We start from the raw sequence: 6367 nt of genomic DNA, 5'->3' as shown, positions 1-6367 counted from the left end.
GCTATGTGGGTACAAAGGCACAGAGACAGAGAGAAGAGGCAACCTGCTGCTGTCAGTAGAGAAACTAATTATCCCTGAAAGTGTTGCTGTTTGCATATCTGTGAAAAAGGATATAAAGGAGCAGCCTGAGGTGCATCAAGCACACCATCACTGGGTGGTCAAGGGAGGGGATTGTCCCATTTTGCACTGGTGCCATACAAGGAGAAGCTGAGGTCACCTGGTTTGTTCAGCCTGAAGAAGAGGAGGCTGAGGGGAGACCTCATCACAGTCTACAACTTCCTCATGAGGAGAAGCAGAGGGGCAGGCTCTGATCTCTACTCTCTGGTGACCAGTGACAGGACCTAAGGGCATGGACGTGAAGTTGTGTCAGGGCAGATTTAAGTTGGATATTAGGAAAAGGTTCTTCACCCAAACGTTGTTTGGGCACTGGAACAGGGTTCCCAGGACAGCGGTCACAGCCCCAAGCCTAACAGGGGTCAGGACGTGTTTGGACAACATTCTCACACAATGTGGTTGTTGGAGTTGTCCTGTGCAGGGCTGGAGTTGGACTTTGTTGGTCCTAGTGTCATAGAATATCCTCCGTTGGGTCACTTCCAACTCAGGATATTCTATGATTCTTTGAACTATTGCATCCAAGTTTGTTGACTCTAGGTTGCAGTACCAATGTACCAATCACCTTACTACACAGGGAAGCAGAGGAGAAAACACAACCAACCATGCACACCCCCCAAAAACCTGCTTGAAATCCTGAATATACTTAACCTAGTTACTCAGGAAAAGACAACACATTAGAGATAAGTGCTGAGCTGCAGTAGCAAAATGTGATGAATGGCAGATAAAAGAAGTGAACTTTGTCTACCAGAAGAGGAGGCCCTGTTCAGATGCACAACAGCACTGCTCAGGTGCAACATCTGTACCTCGGGAAGAGGGGCTGGAGGAATCCTGCTCTCTCTCTTCTGCTTCTGCCCCTGTTCCTGCAGGGGCACTGATTTTCCTTTATACCTTATTGTTCTCCCCTTTGTTCTTTCATGCTTTTTGGGGTGTTTTACATGTAATTAGTACACAATTCATATTTCTCTGCTGTGCCCAAGTCAGGTTCTGCCCAGCTCTTGGGACTGCCTTGCTTTAGTGAGCAATATAGAGGAGTTGAGATTTCTGCCATTTCCCAAGAACAAGTGGTCCTACCCTATACTTGTACCATCAGTTCCTCTGCTATTAACCTAGTCCTGGGATGATGGTATGGATGAGGTGAAGGACTGAAAGCTGATAAGCATCTACTGTTTTACACCAACAGATGTGTTTGTATCCATTGAAAGTATCTTTCTTTTGTTCTTGAGATGGATAAAAATTCCAAACTTAGAGATTTTCATCCTTGAAAGAGTTACAAGAATGAATTAAGAAACAAAAGTGTTATAAATAAAAAAAACCACTTTAGATTAATATTATATTCTAGACATTTTAATAACAGGCAATTTTGCATACTTGTGTGTTTGAGGGACAACTTACTAGAAGTGGTGTAGTGCTAGAAACAGGCTTTGCAGCCAAATGAAAATCAGAATGTAATGAATTTGGAGTGGGAAAGATTTACCATAGGCACATCTAAATACCAGGTGTGAATGACTCATGAGCTCATCTAATCTCAGGACTGAATCACGACTCAGTAAATACCATGTGCCTTCTTCACACAAACAAAACAGTAAGAATCCTTCAGCTTATGACCCAAAGCAGAACAATTTAAAACTCCTTTGATGAGATGTTAGTTTCCATAGAGAGATAAGTAATCCATCGAAAAAGCATTGCTGACATTTATTACCAAGCAAAAGCATTTTTTCAATGTGAAATAATATGTCTCATCGGGGTACTCAGCATAGCTGGAAAAAATTAAGCAAACTTTTGAGTGCCAAAGCCCTTCTTCAGGTTTAAGATAGGCTAGGTACATTTTAAAGCTAAGTGGAAATTGAAAACATTTGCTCAGGCAGTCAGATATTGGTAAAGTCATCTCTGAGAGAAAAGGTGTTTGATTTCTGTGAATCAGATTGCATATTCTAAGAAGAAAAGGGCCAGGGAGCAGGGAAGGAGAGAGAAAGAAATAAATATCATAAGGCAGTTATCTTCTGGACAATTTCTGTAACAATTTAGTAGAGGAGAAGAAAATAAGAGCATGTCCTAAAAGCAATACCAGTACTGAGTTTGCTTCTTTTTGTACCCAGTAGAATTAGGAATCTCAGCTCCCAACATCACTGAAAAAAATATGATTTGTCTTTTCCTTGTAAGATAAAGTCTTAGAGATCAGAAATAAAGTAATTTAACTGTTTTAGAAATATTAATCTTTGTTATATAGCCTCTTACAGATGTTTTGGAGTGTTCATCCAAACCCAGAAAGAACTGTGATGTTGTAGACAATTTCCAGTACACACAAAATTGCATAGGCTTGCACTGATAGATACTGATAGAACAGAAATGCTGTATCATGGAAGGAGAAATCCTATTCAAACTTTTGCCTCGAGACTTGAACATTTGAAATAATACATGGAGAACAGTGAGCAAAATAGTTTTGCCTCTGTCAGCCTGCAAGGTTTGGAAAGGAGCTGGACCTTCACCACTGCAGCTTCGGGGAGGTGAGAGAGCTGCAATGCCTGGAAAAAAGGAGAGAAATCCAGATTCTTACTCACACTGAATCAAGCTTCAGAGCTTGTAATCCCAAGATTCATTCAGATGCAGACAGTATTAAATTCAAAATCTTGTTTAGTTGCAAAGAAGAAGCATGTATTAGATTAATATAGAGCCATGAAATTTTTGTTTTGTAAACAAAATCTCAAAAGTTTAATTATTATTATAATAGAACCATGGAATAATTTCACTTTGATTTAAGTTACCAGTGGTGAGTTTTGAGCTGCACAGAGGTGGTGTCAAAGGTAAGAAGAGACAAAACTAGTCTCTTCTTCATAGAATGGTTTGAGTTGAAAGGAGCCTTAAAGATCACCAGGTTCCAACCCCCCTGCCATGAACAAGGACATCTTCCACTAGAGCAGATTGCTCGAAGCCACCTTGTCTTGAACACTTCCAGGGATGTGGCATCTGCAGATTCTTGGGACAGCATGTTCCAGTGCCTCACCACTCTCTGAGTAAAGAATTTTTTCCCAACATCTAATCTAAATCACTACCCTTTTCGTTAAAGGGATGGTTAAAAACTGTTCTTTCTTCTCCTATCACCAGCTGTCCTTGTAAAAAGTTGCTCTTTTTTTTAAGCCCACTTTCAGTACCAAAGCCTTCTCTTCTCCACACTGAATGATGCCAACATTTAAACAATGTCTGTCTTCACAGAAAAAACTCCAGCCCTCTGATCATCTTTGTGACATCCTCTGGACTCACTCCAACAGATCCACATCTTCCTTGAGCTCAGCACCCCAGAGCTGAATGCTGTAGCTCAGGTGGGTTCTCAAGAGGGCAGAGCAAAGGAATAGAATCACCTCCCTCAACCTGCTGGCCACACTATTTGTGATGCAGCCCAGGATAAGGCTGGCCTTCTGGACTGCAAGCAAACATTGTTGGATCATGTCCAGCTTTTCATGCATGAGAACCCCTAGGTCCTTCACCACAGGGCTCCTCTCTGGGAGTTCTCTCCCAGTCTCATGCCTGAGAGTGCCCAACCCAGGTGCAGCACCTTGCACTTGGACTTGTTGAATTTCATTAGGTGCTCATGGGTCAACTTCTCAAGCTTCTCCAGGCTGTCTTGGATGGCATCCCCTCCTTCTTTTGTGTCAACTGTACCACTCAGCTCCATGTCATCTGCAAACCTGCTGAAAGGTCACTTGACGTGACTGTGTCATGGATAAAGATACTACAGAGCACCTGTACCAAGACAGAGCCCTCAGGGGCACCACTCACCATTGGCCTCCACCTAGATTTGGAGACATTGACCAAAATTCTCTGGCTCCATCCATCCAGCCAATTCCATATCCACTGAATAGTCCACCCTACAAATCCATGTGTCTCCAGTTTGGAGATAAGGATCTGTGCAACTTTATAGAAGTCTAAATAGATGACATTCGTCAACTATTTAGCAACTCTTTTATAAACCAGATCTAATTGTAAAGACAAAGAAGAATACAGTTAGAACACAGAAAAAAGTCTCAGCAGTAGAAGTAAAACAGTTAAAATTGCTATATATGTGCTTAGTTTCTACCCCTTTCCAGGTGTGATGCTCATCCTTACCCTGCTCCTCTGACTCCTGGGGCTGGCAGCTTCCTTTAGGGAGTGGGAGGCAGTGAGTTGCCAGCATCTGGAGTCCTTTGTCATGACAATGGTTTCTTCTTCTTCATGTCTGGATCTACATAAGGCATATTGGGAGCCTTGTGGCAGACTTTGAGTTGAGGAGATGGTGACTTGGAGCAGGCCATATGTGGCACTGCCACCAACTTGGCCTTGCCTTTATCTGACAGTACAGCAAGGAATTTCTCCTGAGAACATGTGTTAGGAACAGAGTTGTTTCTTCAGAAGAAAATTATATAACATCTCAGATGATCACAAGGGAAAGCATCTCTCAGTGGATGGGATTTGCGTCACTTTTTGCAGCACTCTGTGGGAAAACCCATGTGGAATCCATCTGAAGCTGTACAGATACAGGCTGCCCAGCATCTGAAATCTGAAGGGATTTGCTCCCTGTCTGTAGTACTCTCCTTATTCTGCCTAATGAAAGCACTCAGCTTATTAAGCCATTTATTTTCAGGCCTTACTGAGGCTGTCACATCACCCAGCAGGTGCAGAACATGGAGCCATTTCTAAATGTTTACTAATATCTATTTTCACCTTTCTGTCTTCATTGCTCTGCACTTCCTCACTACACATGGATTTACCATGTGTTGTGATCTTTGTGTGTGTTAAACAAAAAATACTAGATTTGTCTCTTCTCCTTGTTAGCTTTAAGACCACTTCTGTGCAGCTCCAAACTCACCACTGGTAGCTTAAAACAAAGTTGTAGGTCAAGGCAAGTCATGCAGACGAGACAGAGAATCCTCAAGCCTACAACTTTTATACTCAGTAAAAAGTGTTAATAAGCTTCAATACTGTCTTTAAGTATTTCCAGCAATTTTCATTAAAAAATAGACAATTATTTTTTTATTTACAAAAATTTTGTTGGAAAGTAGGCTTGTAATATATAAATATGGTTCTTTTCAGTTGTGAGAATATAATCATAATTATCACTTCTAAGGTGACAAAAATTTTTATATCTAAAAGAAGTCTCTGGACAGATATCTTCAAGATATTTGGAATTTGTTACCTCAAGTCTGTCAATACATTAGATTTCTGACTTGGGTTACTGGTTAAAAATTCTGAAAGAAGAAACTATGGTAGATGTAGAAAATGGCATAAAATGCAAAATAAATTTTGTAAATATGGGTAAATAATTTTGCGCTGATGCCACTAGAATTTTATGGGCTACAGTGGACAGTAGATCCTAGAGGACCACATGAGAAAAGGAAATATAAAGCCTGGAATATGCCCTGGGTAAGATTTCATTTGAGTCAGCCATTTGAGTTCTGGTAGGGAAAGGAGGTTCTTGGTTTGTCTTTGAGTTTAGAAGTAGTAGAGACCATGAAGTAGCAGAAACCATGCTGTACCCAGTCTGGTGGTTTACCCTTATAATTAAACATATGCTAGACAACCTGGGATTTGTCTTAAAAGGGTTTTCCTCTGGCACCTGCTAAAAAGGCAGCCAGACTCTGCAAATAACCTGACCTCAGGTGGGATTCAGGTGATGCACATGGACATTTAGGAATGCATCCTTGCAGTGCTCCAGCTCCTCAGGACGTTCCCATGCCTGAGCTTAAACAAAGTTGTTTAATCTGGAGCTGTTCAGTAAAGCACTTTGATCTAGCAAGATCCTTTCATGATCAAAATAATTTATCCTAGAAAATTCTCAGTTCTAAACAACGAACTGAAAATCAAAATTGAAAATTTCAGATGTAGGTTGTGTGGAAAATATTTCCAATTCTGACAGTTATAGAACTAACAGAACTCATGTCAGCTAAATGTGTCTCTTTCTTTCAAGTTCTGTAACATAGAGGTAAGCAGGTTGTTTGTTTGTTTGTTTTTTTAGTATTCCTAAATGAACAATAAAATGAAAGGAACAAGGAAAAGTACTGAGCATGGTCAATTCATATGGGCCATTCTGATTTGGTGCAAAATGCTGGCTTGAAACATAGCTAGATTTACAGAAGAGGGAGTTCTGTAATGATCCGAAGAATCCCAAATCAGTTTTATTTTCTCTTGGTATTTTCAAATTAATCCTGCAATCAAAGATGTCTTTTTTATTTTATTTATCAATGCAAAATACCTGTTTGTTCTTTCACTAGCAGTTCATAAC

Source organism: Molothrus ater, chromosome 5, assembly GCF_012460135.2.
Source record: "Molothrus ater isolate BHLD 08-10-18 breed brown headed cowbird chromosome 5, BPBGC_Mater_1.1, whole genome shotgun sequence".
NCBI classification, from domain to species: Eukaryota; Metazoa; Chordata; class Aves; order Passeriformes; family Icteridae; genus Molothrus; species Molothrus ater.
The sequence above is the reverse complement of the archived record's forward strand: the minus strand, read 5'-3'. Positions refer to the sequence as shown.